Raw genomic sequence first — 20,578 nt, 5'->3', positions numbered from 1 at the left:
ATGATTCCATTTCTGTTTGTTTTTGTTTTTTTTTTACATGAAGGTCACCACTTATGAAGGCCCTATTGCATGTACTGTAATCAATGGGATAGTATCGTAGTAATCGTTAGTATTGGAGATTTGATAAAGTGTCTTACTTAAGGGGGCGATTCATCAGGAATTTGTTTATGTTGGACTTAAAGACATCCTAGTTGTAGTCAGGTGGGAAACAGGCAAATGGAAGAGAGTTCCACAGGCGTGCAGTTCTAAGAAAGAAGCTTTGTTCATGGAATCTACATTTTGATTTAGGTAAGAGTGGGGAAATTTACTTACATCAGTTTCAGCTAGACAGGTATTTTCATGAAAGATTGACGAGGGGAGACCAGAGATTGGAGCTCGGACGAGCACTTGCCATGGAAATAACAATAAAACAAAGACAGGCTCGCAACGTCTCTTTTGTTGGAGAGAGGTTGCAAGAAAGAGAAAAGGGCATCCCCACTAAGCCACAAAGTCTATTTTGTACTCTGTCAAGGCAGGATAGGCTGTTTTTAGCAGCTCCTGCCCAGATATGGCAACAGTACTCCATTCTTGGACGTACTTGGCTTTTATACAGATAGAGAATTGCATCAGTAGCGAGATATCTTCTGGAACGGTAGAAGGATCCCACCATTTTCCCAGCGACCTGGGCGACAGACTTGATGTACGTGTTCCATTTCAGATCAGGAGTAAAGGTCAAACCCAGAAGCTTGTCAAAACATGAAACCTTCTCAAGACGAGAGCCATCCATTTCAATTGATGCTAGATGGGGTTCAGAGCGTTGATGATGTAAAGATAGGAGCTTGGTTTTAGATGCATTAAAAGTAACCAACCACCTCTTCCCCCACTGTACCATGCGCTCAAGATCAGAGGAGAGAGAATCAGAGAACTTTGTCATTTACGGTCTTAGATGTGTTGCCATAGATGGTCGTATCATCAGCATAGATGTCAACGAATAATTTAAGTATGTTTTGGGAGATCATTGATGTAGATCAGGAAGAGAGTTGGGCCCAGGATGGACCCCTGGGGGACTCCAGCATTAATAATGTGGGCTTCTGATTTCTGCCAATCAACCACTACTCTTATAAGCCTCTCAGAGAGAAATGATTTAATGATTGAGAAAACATTTCTAGTTATACCGTAGCTGGAAATCTTGTGAAGTAGGCCCTTATGCCATACCTTATCGAAGGCCTTTGATATGTCAAGAGCAATTGCCCTAGAAAGAGAGCCTTTGTCGAGATATTCACTAAGCATATCTGCTGTAGATCTATCAGAACGGAAACCATATTGCATGTCACTAAGAAGGTTATTTCTGCTGAGATAGTTGACTATTTCTCTATTTAATATGGATTCCAGCAGCTTACTCATGACACACAGGAGACTTATTGGTCTGTACTGAGAGAGAGTTTGATGAAAACCGGTTTTCTTTTTTTTATTGCAGACATCTTACTAGTTTGCCAGTTCTTTCATACTGTATATATAGTACACTAGCGGGGGTCCCTGGCGTTGCCCAGGTGTGGAGAGGTTTTATGGTGAGGGTATTGAGCAAAGCAGAGAAACAAAAAACAGCAGTGAGTACCCGTGTGAGTGCAAAAACAAACCCTGTAACATGAAGAAAGACAACTGCTTAGACCTCGTGCCCACCGTGACATATGGCGTCGCCGCTGTTCAAAATAAGCTTAGTCATTGCATATAATGACTTTACAAAAATGTTGACACAAAAACTGACCCCTCCTTGTAAAAAACGGACAAGTTGATGGTGAAAGAATTAATCTTTTGGGCCAATCTTTGGGTCTTTGTCGTCTGAGAGACTGACCTTTCAAACAATACCAATTTTGTCAGTGTTCGTCACGTATGTCGAAAGTTTTAGGTAGACATACAAACACACACACACATTTTCCCTTTTATATAATAGATGGCCTGGAACTATCTGTGAATAGTCAATGCTGACCTAGCAGACCTAAGATGATGTGGTTCTACATCATGAAAGACAATATTACTGTCTGTGGCCTGGATAATTTTCACCCCATGAACAGATACATCTGGAAATCTGGTGTGAGATCAGCTATGTGTGATACAAACCAGTCAACTGGAAAGAGAACAGCTAACACGGATGCTGTCTTCATCTCTGCACTATAATCAGAAATAACCGTCACCCAGCCATGCATGTCGATTGAATAAACCCATCTTATATTTCAGTTTCTGTAACTCTTTGCAGATCAACTTTTGTGTTGTAGAAACTGTTGTGGGCTTCATTGATTGCCAATCCCCTGATGAATCTACAGCAAAGCATTTCAACGTTTGCAACCATCCATTGTTGGGCGAACCAACACCAGGGAATTCCACCAGGGAGTTATTGCCGCTATTCAGCAGACCCACTTTATTTGTGACGAGGATTGTCAGGTGCTGGTGAACGATTACGATGTTTACTCAGCATATGGCAATACTTATAGTCGTGGAATCTCCTTGCTAGTGAGTCGCACCCTGTCAGCGTCGGTGAATGTTGTTCACGCAGGCGAGGACGGGCGGCTAGTTGTTGTTGATGTTGCCGTTAATAGCAGTGTTTTTCGGATTGTCGCTGTTTATGCTCCCAATTGTGCTGTAGAGAGGGCATCCTTTTTTCGACGGTTGGAGGGCTTCTTAGTGGATCCGGAACGGTTAGTTTTAATGGGTGATTGGAATGCAATCCTTGATCCCAAAATAGATAAGATCGGGGGGGCTAGTAGGTTGGTGCGGTGTGACAGCACTCTGTTCGACCTGATGGCCTCGTGCTATCTCGTCGACAGATTCCGTCTGGATCATCCGGGGCGGGAGATGTGGACGTGGCATCCTGTAACGCCGTCCCATCCGAGTACTTACTTGGATCGGATGTTAGTTAGAAGAGGCAACGTAGACTTTCTATCGTTCCCCACGTTCCACTTGTTAGGACACTCGGACCATAAACTCGTTATGGCCCGTTTGAACTTAAGTGCTAGGCCTAAACTAGCCGGATACTGGAAGTTCAACAGCACCTTGTTGGAGCTAGAGGACTACCGGTTGAAGGTTACAGAATTAATTCAGCGGGCTTTAGTGGGGGCGGTTACAGGGAGTAAATGGTGGGTTAGTCTTAAGGCCAAAATTAGGCTCTTCTCTGTCCAATACAGCCAACGCCTCGCGTTAGATAAGGCTAAGGCAAAGAAGCGCTTAGAGGATAAGCTGACCCGGGCGGTGGAGAGGGGGGATCCCCTAGAGGTAGCACTAGCTAAACAAGACCTCAGCCGCTTGGCTAGCGAGCGGTATGAAGGTCAAGTAGTTAGGGCTAGATTAATGAAAGTTTCCAACGAGGCTGTGAATGTTGACGCTGTTGAGCGTAAGGCTGCTTTAAGGCATGGTTCGGATGGGTACATTCGTAAAGTACATAACCTAGAAGAACACGCCCTAGTTTCGACTCGGGAGATCTGCGAGGGGTTTTGGGAGCATCTATCGGAGCGCTTCACCCAACTACCCGGACTCAGGGTCGAGGAGTTTGGCAGCTATTTGGCTGACTCGCCCCGCCTCATGGTGGCTCGAGCGGCTAGCTGTGATGGTCTTGTTACTGAACATGAGGTCATTACTGCGTTGAAGCAGGTCGGCTACAACAAATCCCCGGGGCTTGATGGTTTACCCTACGAGTTCTACTTGAGGCTGTCGCCCATGTTGGTCCCTATTCTGAAGGATATGTTCAACCATTGGTTTGCTCAGGGTTCCATCCCTGGACAGGTGACCAAGGGAGTGATCACATTGCTGAGGAAAGGTCAACGGCATGATGGGGTGGAAAATTTCGACGATTTTAGGCCCTTGACTCTGCTAAACACAAAGTTAAAGATTTTGGCAAAGATTCTTGCGAATCGTTTGCAGGTTGTCATCACTAATTTGATCGAACCGGACCAGACTTATGCTGTGAAGGGGAGATCGATTCAAGACAATTTGCATTTGATACGCTCGATCATAGAGGGGACAGAAGACGACACCGAAGCCGCGCTGATCAGTTTAGATCAGTCCAAGGCATTCGATAGGGTCGACCATCGGTTCCTGGGAGCTGTGCTAGAGGCCGCTGGATTCAATCCGGACTTCCGCAAGTGGATGTTTGTCCTGTATGATAGACCGACGGTAGCGGTGCAGATCAACGGTAAGCTGTCGGAGTCATTCGCTGTCTCTCGGTCGGTGCATCAGGGTTGTCCGCTGTCGCCTCTGTTGTACGTCCTGGCATTGGAACCCCTCCTTCGCAAGTTAAGGGACGAGGCGACTACACCAGTCCTGCGCGGAATAGCCCTCCCTGGAGGCACACGAGCCAGGGTTTCCGCGTTCGCTGATGACGTCACCGTGTTCGTGTCTTGCCACACCGACGTTCAAGCGGTGGTCGAGGCGCTCGCTCGATACGAAGAAGTCACAGGGGCTATCTTCAACCGCAGCAAGTCTGTCGGCCTGCGGTTGGGGGCCTGGACCGGGGTAAACTCGCTTCCAGGTATTTTCAGCTGGACCGATGGACCGGTCCGTATTCTCGGTGTCTGGTTTGGACCGGGACTTCAGCTGGAAAAGAATTGGTCGGAAGTATATGGCAAGGTCAAATCGTCGGTGAAGACTTGGATTGGAAGGAAATTGTCCTTGAAGGGTCGGGCGGAGGCGTGTGCTACATACGTCTTTCCACTCATCCTTTACAGATTGTCTGTACTTCCTCTCCCTGCAGAACGACTAACTCACTTGCAAGGGCGCCTCGATTCACTATTGTGGAACGATGGTAAGCATTATGTCTGCAGAGAGGTCTGTGTCCAGAGGCCGAGCGAGGAAGGCCTGGGTCAGCCCAGTCTCTTGTGTCAAAGAAATGCCGAGAGATTGGCTTTCCTGGGTCGTTCGCTTGAAGAAGATGCTCCTTGGGTCCCTGTGGTTGAGAACTCATTTCCCAATCTCAAACCCAACCCCTCGGTAGAAGGTCGTCGTAGGCCGAGGGGGGAGTCTAAGTTCTTTTCCGAATGCCGGACCACTCTTAGAGCTTTGCCGGGGACCAGTGTCCTCGATCAGCCAAGAAAGAAACTATATCGGGAGCTAGTGGAGGGGACCGCGAAGGATCCACTTTGTAGGCGGATGGGATGGTCGATGGAGGTTGTCCGTTCTCATTGGAGTTGGGCGCCGGGACGGGAGATTCTGAACAACTCAGAATTTTCCCTTACCTGGCGACTGGTCCGTAACGCGCTGCCCCTTCTCGATGAACTCTGCCGGTATAAAGAAAATACGAGCGGCTTCTGTCCGCGCTGTGACGGACGCAAGCCCGAAACGATCGGGTACATGTTTTTTAGTTGCAGCCGGATCCAGCCCTTATTGGAGTACGTCGAGGGGTTAACAGCTCGCATCAATGCCGAATGTCCGCTCGATCTCGATGAAGGTTTTTTTGTGTACAACATGGAGCCGCCGTTCCCTAGGGAGGAAAGAATGGTTATCCTGGCGATCCTGGCAGTAGCGCGCATGGTGATTTGGATCACGTGCCTCAAGTTGGTCCGCGAAGGGACATCCGTTCCGGATCGGGATCTGATCGTTTACTTTAAACATCTGCTTAAAGTAAAGATCAGATGCGATTGGAGGAGGTTGCCTAGAGTGAAATTTGACAAGAGGTGGGTGCACAGCACTAGTTTGTGCATCTGTCGAGGAGCCAAGTTTCAATACGTGTTCCCTCCTTAAGCATGGCACGGGCGATGCTGGGGCCTTCGGAACCCATCCCGCTTAGGTTCTAGCTAAGAAAAACTTAAGACTCTTGACTGGTGGTATAAATGAGATCCTGTTCCTGATTTTATTTTTTGGTACTAGAGAACCTCTGAGTCTGCCCATCCCCTTTGTGCCACATCCTTGCTTTTTCAACATCCCCGGTCACTCCCCTACTCAGAGGTAACCTTCCAACCCCCCTCCACCCGTTGCTTTGTTTTCTCCCACTGCCATTAAGATATTTTCCCCAATCCCCATTAGGGATCGCCCTGCTTGTTTTCAGTTCCCCGGAAAACAGTGGGGGGTCTAGTCACCTAGATTAGTACAGGGGGGTTTCACTAACAACCCAGTAGGATTTATTTTTTTGTTTTTGATATGAACACTTTTAATTAGTTTTCCCCTCTCCACGTGCAATCCTTTTCTTAATTCAAAAACTTTTTTATTTTACCAATGAAATTGAACTTTATTTTTTCACACATGCACACACACACACACACACAAAATAAATATATTTAAAAAAAAAAAAAATGCATACACAAACACACAGACAACTGTTTATAAATTGTAAATATGGTTTTGATTCTTAAACGCTGGGGATTTATTAGTTTAAGATCCATAGAGTGAATGAGGTATTTTGGTAAATGTTGCCAGTCAAGAGTAAGACTCCAAAGTCTACATTTATTACTTTTTAATCACTTTAGTCACAAAGACCCTGAACCCTTCCCCTCCCCAATTCTTGTAGGGCCTTGTGCCTAATTTTGTTGTTTAGAAATCTTTTGTTTTTTACTTAATTGTATTTTCAAAATTTTTAAAAAGCAATAAAATATATAAACAACACCAGGGAATTCCAACGTTTTTTTTTTTTATTACATTTTGATCCCAAACAAGGAACAGTACCACTTTGATGTAGGGGGCTACTATCAGGGACATAAGTTAAAGGGATACTATGTAGGGAGTTCAGCAGCAAGATATTTGTTCACATTACATTTGAACTTCTGCATGCCAGTACAGTTGGCAAAGCAAGAACCCGGAAGGGAATTTTAAAGTCTAGCAGTTCTGGGGTAGAAACTATTGGAGTAGAAGGCTTTCTTACATCCAGGGATCCCTTCTATTATTTAGGGGCAGGACTTTGTTGCTTGTCAGGTCTGTCGAGGGTATTTACGTCAAGGGGGCACAAGTGCTTGCTGTTCGTCAGAGCATCAACCATTAAAATACTTGTAAAACAGGCAGAGGGATAAAACATTTCATCGATGGGTCAGAGGTTGAAGCTTAGATGACAGTTCAAGATCTATCGAGTTGGCGGTTCTCTTTTGAACCCTGTCCAGGAGTGAGAGACTAGTAGCAGGTGTACTAGCCCAAATGTGACAACAATACTCCATACATGGGCGAATGGTGGCCTTGTAGAAGTACGGGATACTTTCAGGCATAAATATCTTTCTAACACGGTAGAGAGAGCCCATTTTCCTCGCAGTATCTGTTCGAACTCATGTTCCCTGTCAACATTAAGCTGAGGAGTTTGACCGAAATACTTTCAAGGTAATGTATCTCTAGCCATATTGATTGTTGAGAAGGGTTCTTGTAATTATTGAAGGAAACGAGCTTAGTCTTGGCAGCATTGAACGTTACCGTCCATTTTTGATCCCATTCCACTACAGACTGAAGGTTTTCCACGATTGCCTTAGATATGTGTTTATTTGTTTTCCCCTCCTACCTGTTATAGAACATGGTGTCGTCAGCAAATATACCCATCTCAGATCAAGAAGGTCATTTATGAATATCAAGAATAATAAAGGTCCAAGAATCGACTCCCGGGATACACCTGCATTTATATCATATTGTTTAGATGTACGACTGTCAAGGACAACCGAGATTCTTCTCTTATTTAAGAAGGATTTAATTATGTTGAGTATTTGTCCAGAAATACCATAGGATCTGATATTTATGAGAAGACCATCGTGCCATACTCTGTCAAAAGCCTTAGATATATCTAGGGTTACTGCCCTTCCCCTCTCCTGCCTTATCCAGTGCATGGTATATACATTCAGAGATTACGGTTAGAATATCTGCAGTAGAACGGGCTTGCCTAAATCCTTAAGTCTAAATATGCTGTGGCATTCTATCGACAATCAAGTTGTTAGGGGATTGCACTCCCATAATCTCCCCTTCTTTCCCATTGCATTGTGCAGCGTGCAGCGTGCATTAGGACGTGTCAACCAACTCTCTTCTATTTAGATTCGGACTGGTTATTGCTCATCAATTTCTGGAGACATATCTTCTTGGGTGCCTCCATTTATAATTAAAAATAGACCTATGTGGCAATCTGTTCTCTCTCTGTCCAACTCTAAGAGCCATGTTGTACCAGAATGTGGCTTCCTTGGGTGAGGTCCTTCCTCTCTCGGCTATTGCTTTCACTGTCCGATTATATCGCTCCACTATTCCTGTAGGCTATCCTGAAATAACTTTTTATCTTCCATTTTCCCAGCAAAGTCTGGAAGGTTTCGGAGCAAAAAACAGTGCCATTATCCATTATCACATCCTTTACTGGACCTCATTAAAGCATGACCTTTTCTAGTTTGGCTGCAATTGGTCTGTAATGTTTACACTTTTTTGTAACTCCCTCCATATCGCCAGTCTACTTGGTTAATATTGACAAGTACGCTCCTCCACGATAGTGTGTTATGTCAATAGCTAATCTTGTCCAATTCTTCGAAACTTCAATTTCCTCAGGATTATGTATATTTCGATCAACACTGAACACGGTTCTTAACTATCTTCCAAATTTTTTCTCGTTTCATATGGGGATCAACTTTCCGCACCAAATATAATGTTCTTTCCAACGACCATGTGGTACATGCCATACAACTCTTCTAGTTCACAAACTCCTAGACAGCATATTGGGGCCTCCTCTTTCTCAATTAACCAGTATTTTTTATCCGTATACACACATCTGCCTTGTTTTTCTCTGAAGGCACAACCAGTGCTTTTATTCGCAATTCAAACGCAGACATGAACTCTCCAAGCATCCCTAATCTCTACTTTACAATCATTTCTCCAGCATCTTTTGTTCGTATTCTTCCACTCTCTCCTCCACTGTTGAGTTCACTCAACTGAGTACAGTGGCTGATCCTTATTTAAATATCTCTCAGTCCCCATTTTATAGCTAAATTGATGACCTTCAGAAAATTATCTAATTCAGCCAATCATTATTTTTCCTCAGCCATGTTGCATCTTCCGCCACCATCTTCCGCCAATCTCACTGTTGCAATAGTGCTCGCATCACACCACACCACACCTATGCTCATTTCAGGTATGTGCCAAGCTTCAATAACAGGGTTCTCTCTTTTCTTTTCTTTTACCTCATCTAGAATCTCCTGCATCACTGATGGTTTTGCAATCATCTCCCAGTCTACTCCACTTGCTTTTCTAGTCACATAACTGCATGCCAATCGCAGCCACCCAGCAATTGGATAGTGCCCCAACAATCTCCCATAGATAGAAAATAACTTCCACCTACTAATTTTTCATCTCATCTCTGGGATCTTGTTGCCTCTCCTGAACATCAGTGCTCCCATCCTATTTTTCATAAGCTTAAGGCCCAGTGCCGCTCCTCCATCTAGGGATTCTGGCGATTTAGCTGGTAACCGAAATTCTTTCAAATGTTGCACAACTTCTTTTGTCCATATCTTCATTATATCTGCCATTATATCATCGATGTATGAATCTGTGGCCTCTTTTGTTTGGTTTCTTTTCATTAACAGCGTTTTTAAAATGGCTGCCAAAATCTTCACTGCAACATTAAGTCTGAATCCTAACCATGTTTTTCCTTTATAACAGGCCAGTTGGTAGTGCCATAGTTTCTTCGTCACATGTAGCTGTAGGTAGGCAGACTTAAGGTCCACAATGGCGGTTCCTCCTAGCAACCATCTCCATTTTCTCATCTTTACCTCACATCTATTATGTCGCTCCCTGTATGACATGTCACAAAACAGTTCAACTCACAAAAGTCTAACACTGGTCTGACTTTATCTTTTGTGGCCTGAAACACCGCCATCAATGGTAACACACTTTTTCTTTCTCTCTTCCATGGTAAAAGAATACCGTCCGATATCCATCTTTCTGGCTCTTCCTCAAATTCTAAATTTTTCTCACTTTCCAGGGAATTCTTAGCATACTGCACTCTCCCATTCATTTTAATCTTACTGTCCATTTCTCTCCATCGAAATTTGCTTCAAAGTCTTTATCCTCAAGTTTGCAAACATTCAGCTGATGGCCAACTACGGCACAATGTACATTTCCAAACTTTACCTCAGCTTTCTTTATAGTTACACCTCATTGATTACGTCCATTCCAATTATGACGTCGTTTCACTTGTACCCCCTCGACGTACATATCCTCGACAAACTCGCTTAGCAATAAGATCTCACCCTTCCACTGTTTATGTCCCTAAATGCCAGAAAGCTTTCTATTTTTATAGTTTCTTCCCTCGAACAGCTAGACTTTGGAATTCCCTTCCTGCTGCCTGCTTCTCTGGCTGTACTGATATGCAGAAGTTTAAATGTAACATAAACAAATATCTTGCTAATCTTTCCCAGACATGGCCTCCAAATAGTAGCGCCTTACATCCAAGTGGCGATATGCTTTGTAAGAGGTGAACAAGAGTAAAAAAAAAAAAGATCGCCTCCATTTTCACTGGTACTCCACATACTTTTATCTCCACTTGCCTGGTTCCTTTTTTTTTTTTTTTTTTACACAGTGATCACCACTTATCAAGGCCCGGAAGCCACTCAGGGATAAGGGTTATTGCAAGTACATTACTTTAGTGTGGAGATTTGATGAAGTGTTTAATTAGGAGGGCGGTTTATTAGGAATTTGTTAACATTGGACTTGAAGACATCCAAGTTGTAGTCCGGAGGGAAGCAGGCAGACGGAACAGAGTTCCACAGGCGTGCAGTTCTAAGAAAGAAGCTTTGTTCATGGAATCCGCGTTTTGATTTAGGCACAGATATAGAGTGGGGGAAATTTTTCACAGTGGATTCAGCTAGACGGGTGTTTTTCGTGAAAGATTGGCGAGGGGGGACCAGGGATTGGAGTTCAGACGAGCACCTGCCATGAAAATAACGATAAAACAAGGATAGGCTCACAACGTCTCTTTTTGTCCCTTTCATCAACTGGTTTCACCCTGCCACTCACACCATATTCACTCATGAGTTTGGAGCTTATTAAAGGTGGTGCAGTCATTAACAAATCATTCATCACCTGTTATAGGAAGAGGCCCATATTGCGTCGTCATTCTGTTGTTGTCTTGTTCATTTTCCCTGAATCTGAGGACAATACCTAGCAATGTAGCCAAACTTCCCACAATTGTGGCACATTACTCTTGCTCTAGGTATCCTTTTTGTGCAATCTTTTTTTCAGGTGTGGTCCTTGACATCTAAAGCACTGAAGGCTTGATGATTCTTTTTGAGCCTAATATCTCAGCATATTACCTTATGCACTCGCTGCCAATGTTCCCGTCTCTCAAACTCTTTTGCAGGCTAAAGGCCATGCAGTTGGTATCAGTTTGCTGATATCTATTCTCTCTATGTGAGGTAACTGTTGTAGTGCCATAGATACATCATGTGGGAATCCCGTTCTATAAGTATGATTCAGTCCTCCTTCCCCTAGGTATCCTGCTAGTGCCGCCAATCTTTTGATTGCATTGTCATAAACATCAACGGATTCACATGTCCACTTGAATTGTTGTAACTTCTCGTAGGTTTTGAATGCGGCGTCCATTAGTCTCATTTCTATCTGCTCTGCATTTTCTTGTTCTTCATTACTTATCTCAAGATCGAGGGCGAGCGCATCTCCGTGTAGAAAAAGTGGAATAAAACTGGCAAGGTCTGGCACATATTGTAGCTTAGCTACCAATTTTACCTTTTCTAGTCATCCAACTACGGCACCTTCTCCACTAAAAGATGGTATCAGATCTTTGCCCATTTTAAGCATCCCGGATTCGCTGATCCGAAATAGTGTGTGGTTAAATACGTCTGTATTGTGAAAACTCAACGCTCATCTGATAAAACTCACATCTGCCAAAAGACACCATCGAATTGATAGAACACGATTCCAAGCAACATTGTCAAATTGATAGAACATGATCTTAAGCACGAACGCAGCAACACGCAATCAGAGCAATCCTCCTCAACTGACGCCGAATAACCTTATCGTCTGGCAGGATAGATCTAGCCCATTGGCAGACTCCCGATCTGCAACGGAAACGTCTCAGGTTCGCTCCTCACCACATATTTGTATTAATTTTTTTTAATTACATTTTAGACTACAGAAATACAATGTTTTCGAGATACGTCAGCAGTCATGGAATGATATTACACTTCTAAACTTTTTATCCCGTTAAAAACTGACAAAAGTTACTGACCATTGACTTATAATGTGTGCTTTATTTCAAATTGATGGTTGACTAGGGTTTAATTTGTGCCCAGTTTTGCATTAAATACTTATCCTTATTAATCCCTAACTCTGCAACTAACGGATACCATAACACTTAGTTCGCCACACTTCATCAGGTCCATACAAAATTTCAGTCAGATCGGCCCAGTAGATTCAGAGAAACAATAATGAGAGCAACTCAACAAGTTTAATGAAACCTCAGAGAATTTTACGCAACAAGTCCAAAGCTCTAACCACTTAGCTACTTCTTGAATCAATTTATTTGATAATGAAAGACATTAGCGTGCAGCTTTGGAGAATTTCGTTAGCAAAACAACAAGTCTAAACATTTCGCCTTGCAGTTTTCGTTGAGCAAAAGCGAGGAGAAAAGAGTCATTATCGGATATGTATCATTGGAAACGATCTACGGATGCCTCAAAAAATAAAATAAAAATACATAAATAATAATAATAATAATAAGAAGAAGAAGAAGAATGAGAAGAAGAAGAAGAAGAAGAAGAAGAAGAAGAAGAAGAAGAAGAAGAAGAAGAAAAATAAAAGATCACTTATCTGATTAGCAGCAACAATAATATAAATGAACAGTGCTTGTCATAAACTTGTTTGTCTCAGAAATGCTGTTCATGTTTTTTTCATGAGGAAAAGCGGGATAAACATTCTTCCGTAATTTCTCTGGAAAATTATGTTTTTCTGGACTTCCATATTGGCAGAGCAGATGCACAACGGATAAAATTGTTTTTACTTATTTATTTTTTAGGGGTAGTTCTATTATTGCTATAGTAATCTCTATCAGTATAAAGTGAAGTATATATATGATGATTGCAATGTCTGGTTAGACGAGTGCCACTCCCTCAGTCACTGAAAGTCCATGTGCCCGGAGATGAAATTTTAGTCCTCCCAGCGACTTGCACATCCTCAAGTAGACATGACACTGAAGACGGTCATTGGTATGCATACATACATACATACATACATACACATACATACATATATACATACATACACGGCCCTGGATATGACCTTAAACTATATCCAGTGGTGAGGCCCGATCTTGTGGGCTTCTGGGAGTGTGGAGCCACCCTTTAATTGGCATTGCTCCCAGGTCCACTCTGACGCGGAGTGGTAGTACCTGTTAGAGTCCCAACTATAGGTTAAATAGAAACCGACTTGAAAACAACAAATGTAATCTATTAAAAATTTTTCTTTAAAATCTTTGGATTCGGCATTAAATAACCTGAAAAGGGTTGATATGCCGTAAAAAAACAACAACCAACCAACCAATACATACATATACATACATATACATAGTCACATACATACACATATACACATACATATACGTACACATATATACATACATATAGATACACATGCATGTATACACATACATATACATACACAAACATATATACATACACACATGTACATATATATACATACATACACATAACCATACACATAAACATATACATACATATACATATATAAATATACATACGCATATCCATACATACATACACATATACACATACATATACGTACACATATATACATATATGCATACATATAGATACACATGCATATATATGTATATATACACATACATATACATACACAAACATATATACATACACAAATATACATACACACATACACATAACCATACACATATACATGCACATACATACATATACATATATAAATATACATACGCATATCTATACATCCATCCATCCATCCATACATACATACATCCATACATCCATACATACATATACATCCATCCATACATCCATACATACATACATACATATACATCCATACATACATACATACATACATACATACATACACATACATACATACATACATCCATACATACATACATACATATACATCCATACATACATATACATCCATACATACATACATACATACATACATACATCCATACATACATATACATACATACATATACATACATACATACATACATACATATACATCCATCCATACATATACATCCATCCATACATATACATCCATCCATATACATCCATACATACATACATACATACATACATACATACATATACATACATACATATACATACATACATACATACATATACATACATACATACATATGCATACATACATATACATACATACATACATACATACATACACATACATACATACATACATACATACATACGATGGCAGATCAGTTATTACATGCTCCCAGCCTGTAAGGCCTACACGCGTCACAACTTTTTCATCGTCACAGTACTTCTTTTTTCTTCTTTTTTTTTTGTCTGAGGGAGTATCTGTATAAAGATTTTATTGCAGAGTTTTAGCTTTGTATGACAGCTAAGTCTCTCTTAATGCGGGTACTGGTCTTCCACTTTATGGATTTTAAAACCCTCTCCACCCTAAAGTCTCTCCCTCGGTTCAAAATGTTGAGATCCAGCAATAAGCAAGAACAGGATAGCCAGCAGCAAGTCAAACTCTAGACCAGCTTAATGCGGATACTGGTCTTCCACTTTATGGATTTTAAAACCCTCTCCACCCTAATGCTATTCGATCCATGTCTGGGAGTTAGGCTGCTGGGCATCAGAGCATATTCCACACATTGGTGGGTCATGCATGTCACAAGTGACAGGATCTAAGCTTCTCTGGAGGTTTCTGTCAGGATTACCTCACCCTTAGCCTTTGGTTAAAGAACCTTGGCCCACAAGACAGTGGGTGTCGAGTTATACAGCACCCGACAGATATACATGTAGAAATTAAGAAAACAAAAAAACCAGTAGAAACATTTGAAAATTTTCTTGTAAAAAGTGTGACGCTGTTCCATTTCATAAACGGAAAAAGACGTTGGAAATTTAATAAAAAAGAAAAAAAAAGTGGGGTTGCGTTGTTTAAGAGAGGGAGATTTTTAATAACGTCATATAGCCGTTAATATATTTTTAAAAGCTAAGATATTTCAGTAACACACCTATATTTAAATTTTAACGAACATATTTTTTTCCAGAAAGAATATTAACCGTGACATATCTTTTAAAAATATATTAACGGCTATAAAGAGGCTTCCTTCAGTCTTGACAGACTATGGATAAGGGTGCCTGCGTGTGAAATTTGTGTGGCAAGAGTTGCGCAATCTCCAACCACGCCTCTCCTGAGTCAACATTGTTGCATACCAGTGGCAAGTTGAGGTACAAGACGACTGGAAACAATGCCGAGATAAGCGGAGAGCACATACAGTGCCTAGAATTCCCAAATGGTCACCCATCTGGTATTAGCCAGGCTCAACGTTGCTTAACTTCGGTGATCTGACGAGAACCGGTGTGTCAACGTGATTATGCCGTACATTTAATATTAATGGCTATATGACGTTATTAACTGCGGGCATGTTTGTGTCTGGCGAGTACGATTCGGGACAAGCAGGTTTTGCCGCAGCAGCTGCAGTCAAATGTCACCTCAGGTACGGCTGCCGAGGCTTCCCGGATGTTCCTTCTGCAGCGTTTCTCTCGCAAATTCTCTGTGTGGGAGACCTCAAAGGAGGTGGAAGCATGGTGGACCATGCATCGCCAGGTGTCACGGTCAGCAGTGAGAGTAGATCACTGTGGCAGACCCCGAGGGACTTTTTTAGTGGGTCTTTATATCGTTTCTTCGGTGCACCTCTTTCATGGCGGCCAGTAAAGAGTTTGTCATATTGGACTACGTGTGTGTGTGTGTGTGTGTGTGTGTGTGTGACAGATCAAACTTTAATCGGCACAATTGTTTTTAATCAACTGTTTTTGTCCAGTGATCAAAACAAAACCAATGCCACCAATAGAAGCATTTGATTCATACGAAATGATTGAATTAAAATTGCTTAATTCATATGCACAGTTATTATTCCTAATTTTGTTTTCTTTTGTCAAAAGCTGTTGCTCCCATTCAACTTCCAGCATTTCGAGTATAATTATTGATTTTCTTATGTACAAGAACTGAGTTTTTTTTAGGAGGTGGCAGATAAAAATCAATACAAAAGAAAAGGGCAACAGTATTTCATTTGGTGTATCAGCTCTACTACGGTTGAGCTTCATAAAAATCTGGCACGGCACAGAACTATTACACCAAGTAGTTGGAAGAGAGAGGCGGTTTATTCAACTTGATTTTCGTTCCAAATCACTGATGAAGCAGGGTGACGTAGACAGGGAGAGATCAGTAATATATGATCTGGATACTTTTAAATTAACATATTCACACCTGTAGGGCTTCTAACGAACTGTTCAAACCTTCTGTCTCACTCTCTCTTTGAACTGTGCTGTAATATGAAGGGATTTTGAAACGACACCAAACGAGAATATGTTGTATTCCCTTAGTCTGTACATCTATACACATGTACATGAAAGGAATATCTTATTGAATGTGCGTCTGTTTCTCGTACGTGTATTTACGTGTGATCGTCTAATTTTCAAAATGTCGCAAAACATCCGGTGTGTGTTCACATCTAACAACAAATAAGGAACAGAATAAACATCTTTGTCTCTTGCCAGACACAGAAAGACATACCTTCAACAAAAGGGACGAATACCATTCTATGGGGGTTACAACATTTGGTCCATCTTCGATCTTGTTGGACGGAAAGCTGCAACGAAAATTCTACCACGAACAACAGACCTCGGCTTTCTTTTCGTCAACCTTTATTCTAGAATGCTGTTCCCATCTGGGGAAGGTTGAACGCTGATACAGTTTTATCTACATCTTAATCATCGATCTTGCCATCTCTCGGCTGTCCGTTACAGATCATTAACTATCTTCCTAATGTGTCTCAAAACTCGTTACGTCATGTATCTACGTAACCACAGACCCTTGCCTGGTCTTTTGTCACGTATCTTTATTTATTAAAACCAAATATTCCGATACGATATTATTAAACATCCTTCTAAACATTTCATTGTTTTACATATTTCTGGCTTAATTATTTCTACATTAAATTCCAGTCCTATTTCAAAACATTCTTCCGTTATCAAAACACTTTGTTATTTTCATAGCGTTTTCACCAGTTCAAACGGCAGTCACTTGCCTCTCTACTCGGGACATCTGACGTTGCCCGATCATAATGTAATAGAACTATTACACCAATTCTACAAATATTATAATGGTGAATGCTCTGAAGAACTGCAAGCACTTGTGCCCCCACGACGTGAGCACCCTCGACAGACCCGACAAGCTGCAAAATCCCACCCCCACACTGTAGAGATCCCTAGATGTAAAATATCTTTCTACTCCAGTAGTTTCTTCCCCAGAACAGCTAGACTTTGGAATTCCATTCCAGGTCACTGCTTCCCCAACTGTACTGACATGCATAAGTTCAAGTGCAACGTGAACCAACATCTCGCTGCCCTAATCCCTACATAGTACCCCAGTAGATGTTTCCCCTGATAGTAGCCCCCTACACCAAAGTGGCAATGTGCCTTGTTTGGGGTGAAAATGTAATAAAAAAAAAAATAAAATAAAAAAATAAAAAAATCAGAACTCTCCTGTAGACACCATCATGATTGGATTGCCGAAGAATTCAGCAGCAACTCAACTACAATTTTGATCAATAAATCTTGATTAAATTAATCTGATTTGAAATTTATAATCTGAGGTCATTTCAGCTGAGTCCATCGTTCTTGATCCAGTCATTTTTTAATCGTTCAAAACGGTACAAAGTGTACTCAGAAAGAAGTGAGGCTGTAAGTATCAACACTCATTATTTGGATGAATTGGATTATGTGGATACCGAGATTAAATAACGAGAGTAGAAAGAGAAAAAAAAAGAGATCAAGTCGGGATCAACGTAAAAATCACTCGACTGTATCAAGTTGAAAATGAACCCCGGATCAAATTGATCGAATAGGAATTGAACACTGTAAAATGGCAATCGGACTAAAAACAGTTTTATTTATTTATTTTTTACTATTGAGTCAACACTTATCAAGGCCAATAATGACTAGAGGATAAGGATTAATAAGAGAAAAATATTCGTCAGCAGGAAGATAAAAAAAAAAGCTATGAGAGTACTAATATGGATTAAGCTAAAAATAGACCCTGAATAAAATTGATTGCATCAGAGTTAAACACTGTATAACAATAATCCGACTAAAGGACAGTATAATATTGAGATCACATTCCGCGGAGTGTGTAAATACCGCCACTGGATCATCTGTAAAAAAGGTGAATATCGAATATAGCAGCAAGTCCTGGGAACATGTACCAGTGAGAACAGTTGGAAATAAGTTATGCACCATTCACTATGACTACGCAATTCCTACAGCTATGTACCTAGAAAACGGAGCTATTAAACCAGACATAGTGATATGGGACAAGAAGGAGAAAGAAGCAACCTTAGTAGAAGTTAATTCCTCAATGATGGTTTCCCCCCTCTCAGCTCTGTTATTATGTATTATCTGTCTTACGTACAACATGAAAAGAAACTGGAATCTTAGGAAGATCTCTATCATTCCAGTAATTATATGGACAACCGGACTCATGAGGAAGAATTTAAATAAAACTACCTGACAAATATACCCGGTGAACCAAGTGCAAAAAATTGCATTTGAAGGGGCGGTTAAAATCTTAAGGCGATATCTCGGTTGGAATGTGTGAGATAGTGGGTAAATGTCTGCCATCAGATAGGATGCCCCATCTTCAGCTGGAGCAAAATAAGAAAATTAAAAATGATGCAAAACGTCACTAAAACGGCATTTACGATGGCGATGCAGCAGAAAGACACTCATAAAATCGCTATAAACTCATAAAACCCTGTCAAACTACACATCAAACGAAAGGAAATTGGTTTATCTATAAGTTTATCAACGATATTTATATGCTTTCGTGAGTTTCTTTTTGTTTTGTTTTTTATCAGCGAAATAAAAAATAAAAAAATAAAAAATAAAAAAATAAAAAATAAACAATAAAAAAAATAAATAAAAAAATAAATTAAAAAAAATAAAAAAATAAAAAATAAAAAAATACAAATGATTGACATCGTAAAACCATTTTTCATTTCGGATTTTGGTTGAGCGCATAAAAGGGCAGTTTTTTTTTATAGAAACAGCTCCAGACAAGACATGAAACCACTTGACGTTCGCAGATAAAAAAAAAACTACTTAATTATTAAAAACTAGAAAAAAATAATAGCAGCGAGACTTGTGTAAAAGTAAACCCAGGGTTTAACTGGTATGTTTAACTCGATTCCAAAACAACCTAGGAATTTGGTCAATTTGGTCAATTAATAATCAAGGAAAAAATTACGGTAATAAGAATTTAGTTAAGTACTTTGACTGTAATTGTTTATCAAGCATTTAAATGAGTGAAATAGCGCTTTTGTAGTACGAGGCGCCTTCAACAAGTTTTCAGACTTTTATTGTATGAGCACTTTTATTAATAATACACACATGAAACTCTAATCACCTTTGAAGTAATCTCCTCCGGCTGCAATGCCTTTGTTGTACTGTTCCAACAACTTCTGGAAGTCCTCTTGTGGGAGTGTATTAATGACCCTCGTCACAGCCTTTCAACTCGTCAATTGTCTCATAACGACAGCCTCTAAGGATTTCCTTGAGCTTAGGGAATAACCAAAAGTCACAGGAAGCAAGCCCTGAACTATAGGGAGGGTGAGGAACTGTCTTAATGCCCATCTGGGTTAAATAGTCTGTGAAAAGAATGGAGCACTCTTAGGACAAACTTCGCGCAAATCTTCCAATTATTGTCTCTATAGACACACAACTGTCCTTATCCATGAAATTCTTTATTTGGCCAATCAACTTCGGTGTTCTGATTTCTTTATTCTTCCCACACCTTTCATCATTCCTCACAGACTCCCTGCCTTCCCTAAATCTCATATACCACTCAAATATTGATGCTCAATTCATGCAAGATGGTCCAAAAGCAGTCTGAAGCATTCCATACGTTTCTGTGGCATTTTTCCAAGTTTAAAATAGACAATCAGGCTTTAGTGGGGTGTATTCCAATTCCTGCTGTAGCTGTTTATTTGAACCTGAAATCATAAAAATACGTCCGTAATCTCATAAGATGCATAGCAATAACATACTTAATTTTCAAGAGTCTACAACAATTTTAAATGCTTGTACAAAAAAGTCTGGAAAATTATTGAAGGCACCTCGTATGTTTTATGTAATCTATATATTAATACCGTAGTATCTGTAACGTACGTTTGTACGTACATGTGTCACGGTTTCCAGATTATAAATTATCTGATAGGGAGATCCTATTTATTAAAAAGGAGAATATAAGGTAATAACATACTAGGAACATTAAATTGGGATATAGATACGCTAATTTAATGTTTGTAGTATGTTATCACTAGGGCGAGGACAACAGCATATTCTTTTCATTGTTTTGACTC

The 20,578-nt window shown here is 40.7% G+C and overlaps 2 protein-coding genes and 1 pseudogene across 12 annotated transcripts in view; 1 reads left to right on the top strand and 2 right to left on the bottom strand.

Moving 5' to 3' along the window:
* The window catches only part of LOC145255614 (pleckstrin homology domain-containing family H member 2-like), a 1,732,783-nt gene that overhangs the window by 1,579,861 nt on the left and 132,344 nt on the right, over positions 1–20,578 (bottom strand). The gene's annotated exons all lie outside the window — the stretch shown is intronic.
* Positions 1–20,578, top strand: part of LOC145255616 (histone-lysine N-methyltransferase SETMAR-like) — a 252,289-nt gene that overhangs the window by 175,983 nt on the left and 55,728 nt on the right. The gene's annotated exons all lie outside the window — the stretch shown is intronic.
* On the bottom strand, positions 15,430–15,546 carry LOC145256033 (5S ribosomal RNA; annotated as a pseudogene).

The sequence above is a fragment of the Euprymna scolopes genome, chromosome 31, assembly GCF_053919585.1.
Source record: "Euprymna scolopes isolate OS-2025 chromosome 31, ASM5391958v1, whole genome shotgun sequence".
Lineage (NCBI taxonomy): Eukaryota > Metazoa > Mollusca > Cephalopoda > Sepiida > Sepiolidae > Euprymna > Euprymna scolopes.
Note: the sequence above shows the minus strand (reverse complement) of the source record. Positions and strands in the feature narration are given on the sequence as shown.